The sequence below is a fragment of the Urocitellus parryii genome, chromosome 4 (genome assembly GCF_045843805.1).
Source record: "Urocitellus parryii isolate mUroPar1 chromosome 4, mUroPar1.hap1, whole genome shotgun sequence".
Taxonomy (NCBI): domain Eukaryota; kingdom Metazoa; phylum Chordata; class Mammalia; order Rodentia; family Sciuridae; genus Urocitellus; species Urocitellus parryii.
In genome coordinates, this window is record NC_135534.1 from 6,904,679 (window position 1) to 6,921,716 (window position 17,038).

General features: G+C 46.1%; 1 pseudogene; it reads left to right on the forward strand.

The window, feature by feature from the left end:
- Positions 1-874: 874 nt before the first annotated feature.
- On the forward strand, positions 875-4,593 carry LOC113188328 (ribonucleoside-diphosphate reductase subunit M2-like; annotated as a pseudogene).
- Positions 4,594-17,038: the final 12,445 nt, after the last annotated feature.

The window sequence follows — 17,038 nt, forward strand, 5'->3', positions numbered from 1 at the left end:
CAGGCTAGGTGGGGATCCATAGCAGCCCCCTAGCAGCCACCAATCAGCATGAGACAGGGAAATACCTGGGATGCCAGATGACCCCCCCAGTAGTTTATGGTGGTTGATAACATATTGGGAAACCATGTAGTTCAGCACGTACACCCCTCTTGGCTTAAACCAATCGGTTCAAACGAATACCCCTTTGTACTGACCAATCACCCCTACCCAACTTGTTCCCGCCAGTGAATGTGCTAATCATGTTTTAGAGTTGTTATTTGATTTTCCTGAGGTGTGTGATGATTTGCTATGATGTATGTGAAGTCCCTGCCCTCTCCAAAGAGTGTATAAAAATGCTGCAAACCCTGGGCTCGGGGGCCTCTCAGCGTCACCAGTTGCTGTGTGTGCACGCGGAGGACCGAGCTAGCTCGCAATAAACACCTCTTTGCTGCTTACATGGATATTGGGTCTCTGGTGGTCTTTGGGGGTCCTGAATTTGAGCATAACAAAGCAACTTTTTATACAAGAATTCATTAATAAAAGTAACAGATTATTTCTCAACAGAAACCATGATACTCAGAAGGCAGTGGGATGATATAGTAAAATGCTCAAAAAAAAAAAATCAACCAAGAATTTTTTTTAAGAGAGAGAGAGAGAATTTTTTAATATTTATTTTTTAGTTTTCGGCAGACACAACATCTTTATTTGTATGTGGTGCTGAGGATCAAACCCAGGCTGCACACATGCCAGGCGAGCACGCTACCGCTTGAGCCACATCCCCAGCCCCAACCAAGAATTTTATATCCATAAAAACTATCCTCAAAAGTGAAGAAGAGGCTCTGGGCTCCACTTGGCCACTTTGTTCACTGCCATCTTGATGTCTGCCACTGCCACCACCATGCTCTTGGTCAGCACCCCACTTGCCACCACCGAAGACCAGCAGCAGCTGCAGCTCTCGCTGCTGAAGGGGCTCAGCCTGGCAGACAAGGAGGACATGTTCCCGGCCCTCAGTGGGACCAGTGTCCTGGCCAGCAAGACTGCGAGGAGGATCTTCCAAGGAGTCCGTGGAGCCTAACTAAAGTTCCTGCCCCCAGCGTAGGGGATGGACCACTACTGAGAGAGAACACCCGCCACTTTGTCATCTGTCGCAGTGGGCAAAGTGCAACATCTGCAACTGAGGGGAAAGATAAAGAATTTCCACGCACTCTTGCCCCTTCAATGTTTTATTCACTCAAATCACTTAATACAATTTCACTCTATAGGTTCTTAGTTAAGGAATGCAATCCTTAATGCTGGGCACTGCAATAGACATCATCAACTCAAAGCAAACCATTCTAAGTTAACTCTAAGCACTGTGAACACACTTCAACACGACAGACCCATTACAGACATTCCCTCTGCATGCTGAGCTTCAGAGCTAGATTTAAAGTCTTAAGACCTAAGGGATCTCAAGTCCAGCAGATGCATATTCAGACCACAGCGACCAGGTCAGGAACCAATAGAGGCTTCCCCTGGAGTGGAGTTGACCACTGGCTGAGGAGCCAGTTGTAAGGAGACGTAAAGATGTCCTTTTCTCACCAGAGTCAAGAGGCTGCTATAGAGTTTGAGAGCAGTGAGGACAGTGCAGAGGATCAGGCAGATGAGAAGAGTTGGGGTGTCAGTCCAGGGCCTCATCAGGCGCTCCAGCATGTGGGCATCAGTGTTGGCTGGCTGAATGTCTGTTCATTTGCTTCAATATTTATATTAAATTTTGGGAGCTTCTGTTCACTGTTTGGGTCCCTATCAGCTGTTACCAGGTTTCTTTTTTTTTTTTTCTTTTTAAATATTTTTTAGTTGTCAATGGATCTTTGTTATTTATTTATTTATATGTGGTGCTGAGAATTGAACTAGTGCCTCACACATGCCAGGCAAGTGCTCTGCCACTGAGCCACAACCCTAACCCCTCTACCAAGTTTCTTAGTAACATCTTTCTTTCTTAGACTTAGGACATGTGTTAGGACATGTGGTTTGCTGATTTCTGACTCTTATCAGGATTATGACAAATGACATCTGACTTCACTTTTATCGCATGTGACTTTCTTTTATCAGGCTATGCCTGATTGACATATTGGAGGGCTCTGCAGCTTGCCTGGTGAGACTGCAGGTTTTATTTATTTATTTTTAATATTTATTTATTTATTTTTTAGTTTTCGGTGAACACAGCATCTTTGTTGGTATGTGGTGCTGAGAATCGAACCCGGGCCGCACACATGCCAGGCGAGCGCGCTACCGCTTGAGCCACATCCCCAGCCCCTGCAGGTTTATTTTTAAATGGAGTTTTAAAATGAAATTGTTGAGGCTAAGGCCTAAGGCCATCCTTACATCATCTTTCCTATTGAATACCATGTTATTAAGCAGATATGCAAGAAAATGAGGCTTCCTTTCGGACAGCCAAGGAGGTGGATCTTTCCAAGGACATTCAGCATTGGGAAGCCCTGAAGCCTGAGGATAGATATATATATAATTTTATTGTGTGTATATATACATGGGTATATATATCATATATATGATACGTTTATATATATGTGTATATAAATATAAATATATATATATGATTTATTTATTTATTTTTGGTACTGGGATTGAACTCAGGGGCACTAGACCACTGAACCACATCCCCAGCCCATTTTGTACATTATTTAGAGACAGCATCTCACTGAATTACTTAGTGCCTTACTTTTTGCTGAGGCTGGCTTTGAACTCTCAATCCTCCCGTCTCAGCCTCCCAAGCCACTGGGATTACATGTGTGTGTGTTATGCTTGAATTCGGGACCCCCAAAAGACCACCAGAGACCAAGATCGATGTAAGCAGCAAAGAGGTGTTTATTGTCAGCTAGCTCGTTCCTCTGTGCACACAGCAACTGGTGACCTGAGAGGCCCCGAGCCCAGGGTTTGCAGCAGTTTTATACACTCTTTGGGGAAGGCAGGGACTTCACATACATCATAGCGTCTCTTCGCAAATCATCACCCACCGTGGGAAAATCATAAAACAACTCTAAAACATGATTAGCACATTCACTGGCGGGAACAAGTTGGGTAGGTAGGGTTAATTGGTTAGTACAAGAGAGGGATTCCTTTGATCTGATTGGTTTAGGCCATGAGGGGAGTACATGCTGAACTACATGGTTTCCCAACATGTTATCAACCACCATAAACTACTGAGAGGGTCATCTGGCATCCCAGGTATTTTCCCTGTTTCATGCTGATTGGTGGTTGCTAGGGGGTTGCTATGTGTCCTCACCTAGCCTGAGTCAGGGATACCTGGTGCAGCAGATCTCCCCAGTTATTTGTAGATAAACAACTCAGCAGGGTGGGTATGTGCCTAGGAGTGCTCTGTGGGTCTTTCCAAGGACAAGGGTCACTCCCCCTTCCTTGGACAGGCTTTGCTCTGAGGTAGATGCTGGTTTTTCATGTGCCACCACAAACAGCCCTGAGGAACGATATTTTATATTGCTTGTTCTGGCTTTCTTTGCAGCAAGTGATGGCATAGCAAATGAAAATTTGGTGGAATATTTTTTTTTTAAAGAGAGAGTGAGAGAGGAGAGAGAGAGAGAGAGAGTTTTTAATATTTTTTTTTTATTTTTTAGTTCTCGGCAGACACAACATCTTTGTTGGTATGTGGTGCTGAGGATCGAACCCGGGCCGCACGCATGCCAGGCGAGCGCGCTACCGCTTGAGCCACATCCCCAGCCCCCTTGGTGGAATAATTTAGCCAAGAAGTTCAAATTACAGAAGTGGGCTGTTTCTATGGCTTCCAAGTTGCCACGGAAAACATGCATTCTAAAATGTAGAGTCTCTGGGCTGGGGATGTGGCTCAAGCGGTAGCGCGCTCGCCTGGCATGCGTGCGGCCTGGGTTCGATCCTCAGCACCACATACCAATAAAGATGTTGTGTCCGCAGAGAACTAAAAAATAAATATTAAAAAATTTAAAATCTTTAAAAAATTTTTTTAAAAAATAAAATGTAGAGTCTCCTTATTGACACTTACATTAAAGATTCTAAAGAAAGGGAATTTCTCTCCAATGCTATTGAAAGGATGCCTTGTGTGAAGAGGAAAGCAGATTGGGCCTTGAGTTGGATTGGGGACAAAGAGGCTACCTACGAGAACATGTTTTAGCCTTTGCCACTGCGGAAGGAATCTTCTTTTCTGGTTCTTTTGTGTCAATATTCTGGCCTCACATTTTCCAATGAACTTATTATCAGAATCAAGGGTTTACACTGTGACTTTGCCTGCTGAATTTTAAACACCTGTTACACAAACCATCAGAGCAGAGAGCAAAAGCAATAATCATCAACGCTGTGAGGATAGAACAGGAGTTCCTCACGGGGGCCTTGGCTGTGAAGCTCAAGGGATGAACTGCACTTTGATGAAGCAGTATGTTAAATTCGTGGTAGACAGGCTCATGCTGGAGCTGAGCTTTCACAAGGTTTTCAGGGTAGAGAATCTAGTTGACTTTATGGAGAATAATTCACTGGAAGGGAAGACTAATTTCTTTGAGAGCAGGCGAGCATCAAAGGATGGGAGTGATGTCCAATCTAATAGAGAATTCTTTTACCTTGAATGTTGACTTCTAAATGAACAGAAGATGTGTTCTTATTTGGCTGACTTTTTTTTTTCTCCCTTATCATCCTCCGCAAGAGAAATAAAAAATCAGCTAAAATGAATCAACCAGTTATGCCATTGTCCACAAATGGCACCTAAAAAGCTGTGTAGCTACTGTCAGATCAGGCGAGGCGGGCAGCGACCAAAGGAGGCAGATTTGAAAGGGCCGCTGAAGAGGCTTTATTGAGAGATCACTCCCGGGCGGAACTCCATCAGACCCACAGAGGGGACAGGAGAAGAAACCGCGAGGAAGCTCGACCGGACTGGACTTTTATGGGGCTCACGGCGGGAAGGGAAGGGCTTGGACAGGAAAAGGTGTTTTTAGGGTCCCTTGCCCCCTTGGAGTTGGTCAGGGGAGTTGGCTGAACTCCAGGATTGGCCGGGGGGGTCCTGCTGATTGACAGGCGTGAGTCAGGAGATCTGGCTGATTGACAGGCGTTTCCGCCGGCATCTGATGGATGTTCTTTTCCCACGCGGGCTGCTTTGTTCTAAGTCGCCACCAAGTCGCAGCCACATTCCAGCCTTTTTGGTGATATAGGGCGTCGAATTTCGTCTGGCTATTTCCTGCTTGTTTAGGAGCGTCATGGGGGGGAGTGGCTCCGGTGTAGGTGGGGAGGCGACCGTAGGGGTGTAGGAGCATCTGGTTGTAGGTCACTCTGGCAATTCCACTCACGCGCTTTGGAGAGAACCTGAGGAGGCAGGGAGCAATCATTAGTAGAAGCCCTATTACTAACACGGGAGTGAGAATGGGAGTCAGCCACACAGTGAGGGTTGATTTAGCCAGCCTGGCCAGGGGTCATTTGATGGAAGTCCTCCTGCCCCGAGTCCAGAGGCAGCAAGGGAGAAGGCCAGGGAGAGGCCAACGACTACTGGTAGAAAGACGGCCCTTCTTGTCCTGGAAAGGGAGGTGGTGACAAGCCATGTTAACTCAGCCTCACTGTACAGGGTTAATTGAGGAACCAAGGTGGAAGGAACACAAAAAGCAAACGGCATGTCGAGGCTTAGATTTTTTGTCAGGGTACCATTGCACCAGAAAAAGAACCCAGGCGGAGCAAAGGTTGAGGAAGAAATTCGAACAATCTGAACACAGGTGCTGAACCTGAGGAAGTGTAGCAGCAAGAGAAGTTCTCTGATGAGTTACAAAAAAAGAGGTACTTCCTCATAGGCTGGAGAGGGGGACCTTGGGGTCTAGTTGAGGTATTGAGCAGAAAATCAATTAACGGAGTACGATCCAAACCTGCTCAGAGGAGACCGTCTGAAATGTTATTCACTTTGGACAAATTGAGAAGCTGAAGGCCCTGACGTATTAGGGCCACCCATGAGAAAAGGTCAGCTTCAGGGTGGGCACCTGCATCCAGCTGGTGTTGGAGTTCCCTCTCTTGCTCCTGGATGGTCATGTGAATTTGAGGGAGCACTTTTATAAGTTCTCCATATTCTGATAGAGACTGAGGGGTGTTTGGCAAAACCCCATGAATAAAATTTACCATCAACACCAGAAGCCCATTTTGGGTTCCATGGGTCCCAAATAGTCAATTTGGTGTATGCTCCATTCTCATAGCAAGGCTTATCTAGAAAGCGTTTTTTGCATGAATTTTAAGGGCATCCGCCATAGGTGTCAGGCCAGCACTTACAAGATTCCTCAGTTTGGTCTGCTATGAAGCATACCATTGCTTGTAGAAATGTGCAAACAAGGCCTCTGGCCTTGAGCTGAGCTTCACAGAAATGTCTACATTTTTAAGATAAGTTACAATTGAACTCCATGGTAACAGCTGGCAGGGGAGGAAAGAAAGGGGAGAAGAAGCTCCCCCCTTCTCAGGTGTTGTCCTTGAAGGGTTAACTTGCCCAGAACAGTGAAAGGAAAAGCTGCTTTTATGTGAACTTCTGCAGACTGTGAACTTCTGAGCTCCTCCCTTACATGCTGGGTATAAAACTCTGAAACTCCCTGAACTCGGGGTTCAGGGGATTGATTGATTACAGAAAAAGCTGTGCCCTCTGGACCTGGCTGCAGCCAAATAAAACTGTTTCCTGCTATCTTTGGTGCCTTGCCTCGTTTGTCCCTACAATATTTTTGGCGACCCAGATGGGACAGAGGAGGTAAAGAAGGCTAGTCTGCCTCTCTTGTCTCTGGGGACTGGCTTCCCTAGGGTGATGGGGGACAGCAGTCCCCTTGGCATGCCCAAGCCACTCTTGGTCTGAAGGAGGATTGACTCACCCAGCACCCTGGGGCTGTCACCCCAGAGCACAACGGAACCCACAGGCAGCAGGAACCAGAATTAGGGTTTTAGAGCACCGCCCAGCTGAAAGGTAGGACCCAGGTCCATTTGGTTTTGCAGCCCACCTGACTTTCCCTTCGAGGCCTAAGCGGGTGGAAGAGAGGCTTGATCACCCTCTGTTGGGTCCCAAGTACCCTCCAAAGTGGTTGGAGCTGAAACGGACCCGGGGGGTCAGCCGAGTAGCCTCTGTTCAGGGTCAGCGAGCAGAGGGGAAACTGTGACTCCCTTTTCTGTTTGGTTTGGAATTGTTGGAATTTGGACGGTATAGAAATTCTGTCCTTGCCATATTTGTGTGAAAGTTGATAGACCCAACCTGATCTTTTCTTAAAAATGGGAGCCATCTCACCACAAAGCCATGAAAAGATAATTTGGCTTTACTATAAATTACTGCAAATTCTGAACCTGCTTGGAATGCCTGCCCGTGCCTTGAACTCACCCATGCCTGGCTCTCTGACCAGATAGCAGCCCTCTCTGAAACTTTAGTGACGCTTTACAAATCTTGGCCTTCCCTGGCCAGATAACAACCTTCTCTGTTGAGAGCCACAGCCAAAGGGGCCCCAGAAAACTTCCAGCTGCCAGCAAACTCCCAGCTGCCGGCTGATGATTGGCTCACAGTGGCCCCAGCAACATCTAGCTGATTGGCTCCTCTGTGGTGATGTTCATTGGGCTGTTTCCCTGCCCTTCAGACTGCCAGCTGATGATTGGCTCACAGCGGCCCCAGCAACATCTAGCTGATTGGCTCCTCTGCAGTGATATTCATTGGGCTGTTTCCCTGCCCTTCAGACTACGGAACTGCTCATTGGGGGACTTCTTTGGCTCCGCCCACGCGACCCAGCCAATCGGCCTCAAGAGCAGGAGGTGGTGGGAGGTGGTGTGGTTTGTGTGGAGAGAGGCTTCTGGAAGCCGGTGGTGGCAGTTGGGCTCTGAGGGTTTTCCTGAGGAGCTGTTTTGTTTGGCGTTTGTAGTTTTAAAAATAAAGTTTGTTTCTTTTGATAAGTGGCTCCTGAATTGTGCCCAGTCAGACTGCGGCATTTGGTGGCCCGTACGGGGAATCGAACCCGCGACCTTGGCGTTATCAGCATTCTCTGAGGCTCTAATGACCTTCATAAATTCTGATGTCGGGGCCAGCAAAAATGTAAACTACCATTAGTGTTATGCTCGTCAGAGTTCTGTTATCTATAACTCCCTTGTGTAACTTTCTGGGCTATAAAGCTGGGCTGCAGGAAAGCTGCGGGGGCTGTCTTGTTCCCGCAGTTTTGGGTGGGAGAGGCAGCCCGGCCGGTGAAATAATAAGCTTGCTTTAATTTGATTTCAATTGGAGTCAGTGGTCTTTTCTTGCGTCCTGGTCTAACATTTTGGAGGCCCCAGCGAGATGACCCTGCCAGACCAGACCACAAGAGCAGACTGCTGGAAATTCTAAAGCCGGCCTTTGCTCCAGGGTTCCGGGCTGGAGAGCCACTCTAGGGGGTTCCAACTGCCGCACTAAAACTATCAGCAAGCACCTGGTGGAGGAGGCCTCCATAGGTAAGTGGCACCTTTATAACATCTGGTATCCGGTTAAGGGAGATCTCTTCTGATGACAGAGAGGTGGCCTGGCGAGGCTCACATATACTCCTGTCCAGGACAGTAATGAGAAATCGTTCTGTCCTCTGTTCTGTTCTGTAGGGAATTCCTCTGGAAGGGTAGAGAGGTGCCGACGGGCACGCACGCACTCCTACCCCGGAGCTTTAGCAAGATGTTGCATTGCTCCTCTGTTTTTCTGTTTCGGTGCTGGGTTTCTGTTTTCTTGTGTTTTGTTCTGTGTTCTATATGTTTTTTGTTTGTTTGTTTTTGTGCCTTTTGTTGTGTGACTTCTGTGGTAAAAACTTAAGTATGTTGGACATGAAAATGGGTAATTAAAGCAAGTCAGCCTGACACCCCTTTGTACTGTGTTTTAAGGAACTTTACCCCCCTTTGTTAAGCAGGATGAGAGAAGCCCCTCATTGGCTGCCTGGAGCACACCCACTGCAGGAGGGCAATGCCTGCTGGGGATCTAAGAACTGAGTATCTCCCAGGTTAACAAGTGAAACTCTTAAAACCCCTTGTCCCTCCAGATCAAGAGAGTCACAATCTTTGGGGCAGAGTCCCCTGTGATTCTCCTTTGTTAGCAAAGCAATAAACCTCACTTTTTCTTTTTCTCAAAACCCTGTCCTCATTATTAAATTGGCATTAATTGGCTTCAAGGTCAGGAACCGAACTTTCAGTTACAAATTTTGATACCCCCCCCAGAACTTTTTGAGAGCTGACTACTGAAATGCTAGGAGATGGAACCGAACCAGAGGAACTAACCCTGTAAGTAAAAGGAGAGACTGAGGGACTCCCGGCAGCTGCTGAAGCCCTGTTGCTTTGGGGAATTCCCTCCTTCCTTCCCTGCTCTGTAAGGATTATGCCACCTCTGTCTTCTTAAAAAAAAGAGGGAGAAAAAGAAAAAGGGGACACTAAATGCAGTAAAGTTCACAGTCTGCAGAAGTTCACATAAAAGCAGCTTTTTTTTTTTCACTGTTCTGGGCAAGTTAACCCTTTGCCGAAGCCAAGTGCCAATGACTCGGCTTGGCACAGAATCACGAGCCACCACACAGCTCTGTAGGTTCAAACAGCAATTCTTTATTCCGGATCTCACACCAGCCTCCACACACGTTCAGGGGCAGTCTCGTTCTGCCGCACACTTCACCTACTCCACGAGGCTTTTTCCAAAATCCCATTTGAATCTCACGAGAACTCAACGGGAACAAGCAACAGGAACACCCTAATCCCAGCAGCAATAATCTTCAACCTCAACTTCCCTAAAACCCATATTCTTAAACCGGGAAACGCCTTAAACCGGGAACACCCTAAGCCCAAGGACCGGGATACTTCCTCAAACCTGCAGGATACTTCCTCAAACCTGGATCCACCCTCGATCACCTTGAGCAGGGTCATCTTTCTCAAACACACAAGCAAGGTCGCAGCAAATTTCCAAGGCAAGTCCATTTAACATGGGGTACACTGGCAAGGATTACGATGCGTCAATACCTACTTGGTAATGGCCCTCAGCAACCCTTCAAGGACAACACCTGAGAAGGGGGGAGCTTCTTCTCCCCTTTCTTTCCTCCCCCTGCCAGCTGTTACCATGGAGCCCAGCTGTAACTTATCTTAAAAATGTAGACATCTCTGTGAAGCCCAGCTCAAGGCCAGAGGCCTTGTTTGCACATTTCTACAAAGTACTATACTGGATACGTTTGTGAAAAACTAGTTTGTGTAAAAACTAGTAACCTGGAGTGCTGGAATCTTCTCAGTCAGTGGCCACGTAAACAGGGCGACATGAAAATAGGAAGTTTATCTACAATGGACTCTTTTGCTGACAGTCCTAAAATCAGCCATGGTGAAGAGGGCTTTTCTGTGGAGAGAGGGGATGCCACTTCAATTCCCCCCTTTAATGATGCTCTCCGTAATTTAATCCTTTAAATTTAGGAGCATCATTACCATTATCTTGGCTTAAAGCTTTATGTAATGTCAAAACCTTAGTTGTTGTCATCCTTTCAACAGCAGCTTCTTTAGTGGACCCAATAGTTTTAATGCACAGTGGAGCCAAACATGGGAGCAATGAACAGGTTAACAGCAGAATACCCATTACACCAGTGAAACTTTTAAATCTACCAAGAGTTGAAAACCATCTCCCAAAAGCATATTTGGGACCCAAACTTTAATGCCCTTCTAGGTATGAGCTAGCACATGTGCTAGTTCTCTTGTGTTGTTAGCTATGTTCTTAACTGTCTATTGTGATCCATTTGGATGCAACAATCTGAGCTTTTGAACTCTCCACATATTTCTTTTTCCTCAGCCAGTAGGTAATCTAATGCCAAGCAGTTTTGATAGTTAGTCACTCACATCTGGTCTGTTGTGTGGCTAGGAAGTCAAAGGCTGTGGCAGTCTGATTAATCATAGTTTCTACTACAGATTGTAAGTGAATAGTTCTGTTTAACATGTCAATAGGAGTTCTGTAGCTCCAACTGTCATTTTGTGCCCAGGTAGCTGGAGCATAAGTGGCAATAATCCTCTGGGGTGGCCAGTTACCTTCACCCCAAGATTGGTGACTTCCTAAATCAAGTTTCCTTCCAATGAACCTCTTTTTCCTTTCCAAACCTTCATCCATCTATAGCATTCCTCTGGTGGGACAAGTCCTAAATATATGTTTTACCACCTCTTGGTTATAGTGGATTGTCTTGACACATGGTTCACATGAGCTCCATAGTTGGAATAGGAGTAGAGCAGAATCCCTTATGGTTATCAAAGGAAACCAAACTAAATAATAGACTAACATTTTGGTTAGCATAGGTTAAACAGCATAAATTAACGAAGCCAACCATTAATAACACCAAACAAATCCTAGAAAACTTATATAAGCAAGATAAAAAAGTCTAAGTGAAATTTTGTTACCCAGAATTCAGTCAGTAGGAGTTACTGTTATCAAACCAGTAGCAAAAACCAAACAGAGAACTATGTATATATCTAGAAGCAAGGGTGGCAATGCATTACAGCATAAGAACTATCTCAGAGGTTGAAAGAGTTCACTAGTTCTGGTGGGAAGTTTATCTTTCACCAGGCATTGATCAGCCAGTCCCTCCTGTGTGACTGAAACAGGGCCGTAATCTCCTCAAGCTTCAGCCGTGCATAAACCAGTTTTAGCTTCCAGAGTGACTGGAGCTGTTGTCCTTCTGATCCTCAAGCTTCTCCCGTGCTCCTTTTTCTTCAGGATGGCCAGCTTCAAGGGCGTAGCAGCATCTGGAGAGCACTCCCAGTCCTCAGCTACAGGCGTGAGTCTGGTGTAGTGAATCCAGGGACCTCTCTCTCTCTCTGCAAACTTGACTGCAATTGGGGTGGATAAAATAACAGTGAAAGGGCCCTTCCAAACAAGTTCAGGGGTTGAATATTTCATTCTTTGACCCAGACTCTATCTCCAGGCTTGAAGGAGTGTGCACCTGGGTCAAACTTACTGGCAATCTTTCTCTAACTATTGGTTGAGAACCTGTAAAATTTTTCCTAAGGCCTGAAGCTGTCGTCTCAGGGTTAACTTTTCTATCTCTCTTAAGTCTCCCTGTAGTCCCCTAATAAGAGGGGGGGCTCCCATATATTATCTCAAAAGAAAAGAATCCAGTCCTCCTAGTGGATCTAATCCTCAGCAGTATAATCGGGAGAAGTTCATCACAATATAACTGAGTCTCCTGACACAGCTTACCCAATTGAGTCTTAAAGTCCTGTTCATCCTTTTAACTTTACCAGAACTCTGCAGCCTGTAGACAGTATGTAACTTCCATCTGATGTTTAAACTCTTGTCAGTAATCATATCACCTCTGCCCAAATGCTGGCTCATTTTCTGAGCCAATAGTTATTGGGATACCAAATCTGGGAATAATTTCCCAGAGAAGCATCCTCGTATCTCCCTAGCCTTTTCAGTGCAGGTAGGAAAGGCTTCCACCTATCAGAATATGAACACATAAAAACCAAAAGTTATTTATAGCCCTGTGAGCATGGTAGTTCAGTGAAGTCTACTTCCAAGTCTTCAAAAGGTGCTCCTCCTATAGTTTGGATTCCTGATGGGAGCTCTGGCCCCTGACAAGGATTGTTGTGTGCACAAACCTCACGTTTTTTGCAGATCATCCAGGTGTTGCTTGTGTGACATTTCTGTTGATTCAGAACTGTCTCAAGTGCTGTATGTCCAACATGTTTTCCTGCGAAACTGTCTGATAAAAGCTGGGGCTATAATCTCCGGGATGGCTATTCCGGCCATCAGAAAATCTCCACCATCCACCTGGAAGAAAAATTTCTTTTTTAGTCTTAAATCACTTACTTTCATGTTGGGAGTGTGTTGGCTCCCATTCTGTTAGCTAGTCAGCCAGGCAGAAGGACGACATTTAAACCTGGGACTGGATTTTCTGCCCGTTTCGTGCAGACAGCTAACCTGGCCTCTCTGTCCATTCTCTCCGGTTGTCCTGAAAAACCATAGTGTTTCCCTTTCGATGACCTCGGCAATATATAATCACAACTTTCCTGGGAGCCCACAGTGCATCCAAAAGTTTAAGAATTTCTTGCCCATAAATTATGTCCCTTTTTTTTTTCCTCTCCTGAGTTAATTAGCCTACATAAGGCCCTATGAACATGAAGGGTAGCAAACGCATATTTTGAGTCTATGTAAATATCCACACAGACTCCTGCTGTCAACTGAGGCGCTCACGTCAAAGCAATAAGTTTTACTTTTTGTGCTGAAGTTCCCTGAGGCAGAGGTTCTGCCTCAACAGTAAAGTCCAGAGTGACCACTGCATATCCAGCAAAACATACCCCATCTTTTATAAAACTGCTTCCATCTGTGAAGTACTCTGCATCGGCGTCCCCGAGGGCTGGTCTGCCAGGTCTGCTCTGCTGGAGGACACTTCACCCATGACCTCAACACATTGTGATCAGGTTGTCCAGGTCCAATGGGCAGCAAAGTTGCTGGGTTTAGAGTTCTGATGACCTCAATGTGGATATGTATTTGACCATTCTTTCATTAGTCAACCCATAGTGTCCTTTATATTTTCACAATGTCAAAATTGAATGAGGAACTCTGACAACCAGTTCTTGTCCCATGGCCAGTTGATCAGCTTCCAACACCAGAAGAGCTGTGGCTGCAAGGGCCCGTAAACTAGGTGGCCAGCCCTGGGCTACAGAGTCCAGCTGTTTGGACAAATAGGCCACTGGACAGTGCCATGTCCCCAGCATCTGAGTCAAAACTCCTATAGCTACTCCAGACAGATCATGGACATACAGAAAGAAAGGCTTTCACACACTTTCACACGGACATGGCCAGGACAGAATTTCTATACCGCCCAGATTCCAACAATTCTAAATCAAACAGAAAAGGGAGTCACGGTGTCCCCTCTGCTCGCTGACCCCGATCAGAGGCTACTCAGGTGACTCCCTGGGTCCGTTTTAGCTCAACCACTTTGGAGGGTACTGGAGACCCAACAGAAGGTAATCAAGCATCTCTTCCACCCACTTAGGCCTCGAAGGGGAAGTCAGGTGGGCTGCAAAACCAAATGGACCCGGGTCCTACCTGTTCAGCTGGGCGGTGCTCAAAAACCCTAATTCTGGTTCCTGCTGCCTATGGGTTCCGTTGTGCTCCGGGTGGCAGCCGCAGGGTGCTGGGTGAGTCGATCCTCTTTCAGGCCAAGAGTGGCCTGGGCATGCCAAGGGGACTGCTGTCCCCCATCGCCCCAGGGAAGCCGGTCCCCAGAGACAAGAGAGGCAGACTAGCCTTCTTTACCTCCTCTGTTCCATCTGGGTCGCCAAAAATGTTGTAGGGACAAACAAGGCAAGGCACCGAAGATAGCAGGAAACAGTTTTATTTGGCTGCAGCCAGGTTCAGAGGGTACAGCTTTTGCTGTAATCAATTAATCCCCTGAACCCCAGCAGCTTTTTCTTTCACTGTTCTGGGCAAGTTAACCCTTCAAGGACAACACCTGAGAAGGGGAGAGCTTCTTCTTCCCTCTCTTTCCTCCCCCTGCCAGCTGTTACCATGGAGCCCATTTGTAACTTATCTTAAAAATGTAGACATCTCTGTGAAGCCCAGCTCAAGGCCAGAGGCCTGGTTTGCACATTTCTACAAACTATACTGGATATGTTTGTAAAAACTAGTAAGGGGGTGTCCAGCACCTGGAGTGCTGGTATCTTCCCGGCCAGTGGCCAAGTAAACCAGGGCGACACAAAAATAGGACGTTTATCTATATTGGACTCTGCTGCAGAGACTCTTTTGCTGACAGTCTTAAAATCAGCCATGGTGAAGAGGGCTTTTCTGGGGAGAAAGGGGGTGCCACTTCATCACAACTTCCTCTATTGTACTGGAAGTTCTCACTGGAGCAACTGGGCACAAAAAGAAATAAAAGGTATTCAAATTGGAAAGGAAGTTGTCAGGAGCCAGCCATGGGCTGTGTGTGTGAGCTCTGCACATTTGAGCCTGTGAGGGAACTGGCTGAGGTTGCTCATGAGGCTGTGCCCCATAAGTGTGCCTTTTCATGTGCCACACAGCACCTGACGTGGGTGTGGCTTTCCAAGATATCAGTCAATCTGCTGACCACTGACATCAAGACATCACCAAGCAAGACTCCACCCTCTGAAATCCAATCCCTTGCCTTATTTGGGTGGAATATTCTAAGACTGGTTTCTCCCCAGTAAGTAGGGAGGGGCTCAGGTGTGCTCTCTCTCTTGCCTGCCTCTTGCCTCCCTTGCTCTCCGTGTCTTCCAACATGGGTGCCTTATTCTTAAGGGTGCAAAACAGTCCTGAGCCCTGAAAAAAGTATTTCCTGTGTTTGTGTGGTTTTCTCGTTGCCAGCCCAATCCACCTGGAATGACCCTGATTCCATCACGTATTGCGACAGGAAGGAGTAAAGCTATATCTATTCACAGCTCATGTAACATATATAGAAAATTTTAATGAATATAGAAAATTTAATGAATTTAAAATGAATACACAAAAACTATAAGAGCTAATAAATGAATTTGGCAAAGTTACAAGATTCAATGTTAACATGCAAAATTAACTTCTATTTCCACATGTTAGCAATGAACAAACTAAAGAGGAAATTAAGAAACAACTTTAGTAAGATCTAAAAGACTATAATACCTACTAATAAATTTAACCAAGGAGGTAGAAGACATGTACATTAAAAATTATAAAACATGGTGGAATAAGTTAGACATCATTACCCTAGGTACATGTATGAAGACACAAAAGGTGTGAAAATACTTTGTGTACAATCAGTGACTTGAAAAATTGTGCTCTATGTGTGTAATATGAAATGAATTGCATTCTGCCATCGTGTATAACAAATTAGAATAAATAAATAATAATAAATTATAAAACATTGCTAAAATAAATTAAAGAAGACCTAAGGAAATTAAAATACATCCCATGTGCATGGGTCAGAAGATATATATTGTTAAGATGGCAACACTACCAACCTACACTCTGCTGTCCTGCCCCTCAAGTAAAGTAGCTTCAGAGCCCCCAGGGTGTCTCAGGACGGTAGATAAACAGCCAAACATTAATTTGTTTGATTCAAACAATAATTGGCCTTCCAGCACGTGAGGTGGAGGATTCCTTCCAGGTAAAGGGATACTGAGAGTTGGGAAATCCTGAAGCGGGCCACTGAAGGCCGCATAGCTTTACAGGCTGAGAGCATTCTGGAAGGGAAATAGACTACTCTCCAGGGACAGCTGGGAAATTTCAGAATGCGCAAAGCCCTTGGCTTGGTCTGACTTATAACAGGGAAGCACCCTAGCTTGGGAGTACCAAGCTAGGAAACTATAGCCATTGGCCATCACCTTTGGCCAAGGAAAGGGCCTGGTTAACTGTCTTCAAGGCTCAATCAAGCCTTCATCTGACTGGGGATAGAAATGTGAAGCTGGGGCCAGGAAGTGGCCCATACCTGTAATCTCAGCTACCCGGGAGGCTGAGACAAGAGGGTGGCAAGTTCAGGGCCAGCCTCTGCAACCTAGCAAGACCCTGTCTCAAATTAGAAAATTAAAAGAATTGGTAATGTGGTCAGTGGGGAATCACCCCTGAGTTCCACCCCAGCACAATAAACAAAGAGAGAGACCAAGATTCACCCGACAGACACCCATCTCTGAATGGCCCAGTTTGAGACAGAACCCACTTGGTTCTTGAGGGGTGGGGTGGAGCGTAGACATCAGAAACCAGCCCAGAAAGGGAAAGAATCTGTAGGGCCAGTGAGTCTGGGCTCTGACTGGAGCTGTGTGGAGGCAAGCAGAAAGAGCTCAGTGCCCTGAGTCAGAGAGCAAGAGAGCCTTAGGGTGGCTAATTTTGTGTGTCAACTTGCTAGGCCACAGCACCCAGATATTTGATGAAACACCAGTCTGGCTGTCAATGTGAGGGTATATTTTGGGGGGGGGGGATACCAGGGATTGAACTCAGAGGCACTCAACCACTGAGACACCTCCCCAGCCCTATTTTGTATTTTATTTAGAGACAGGGTCTCACCGAGTTGCTTAGTGCCTTGCCATTGTCGAGACTGGCTTTGAACTGATGATCCTCCTGCCTCAGCCTCCCAAGCCACTGGGATTTCAGGTGTGC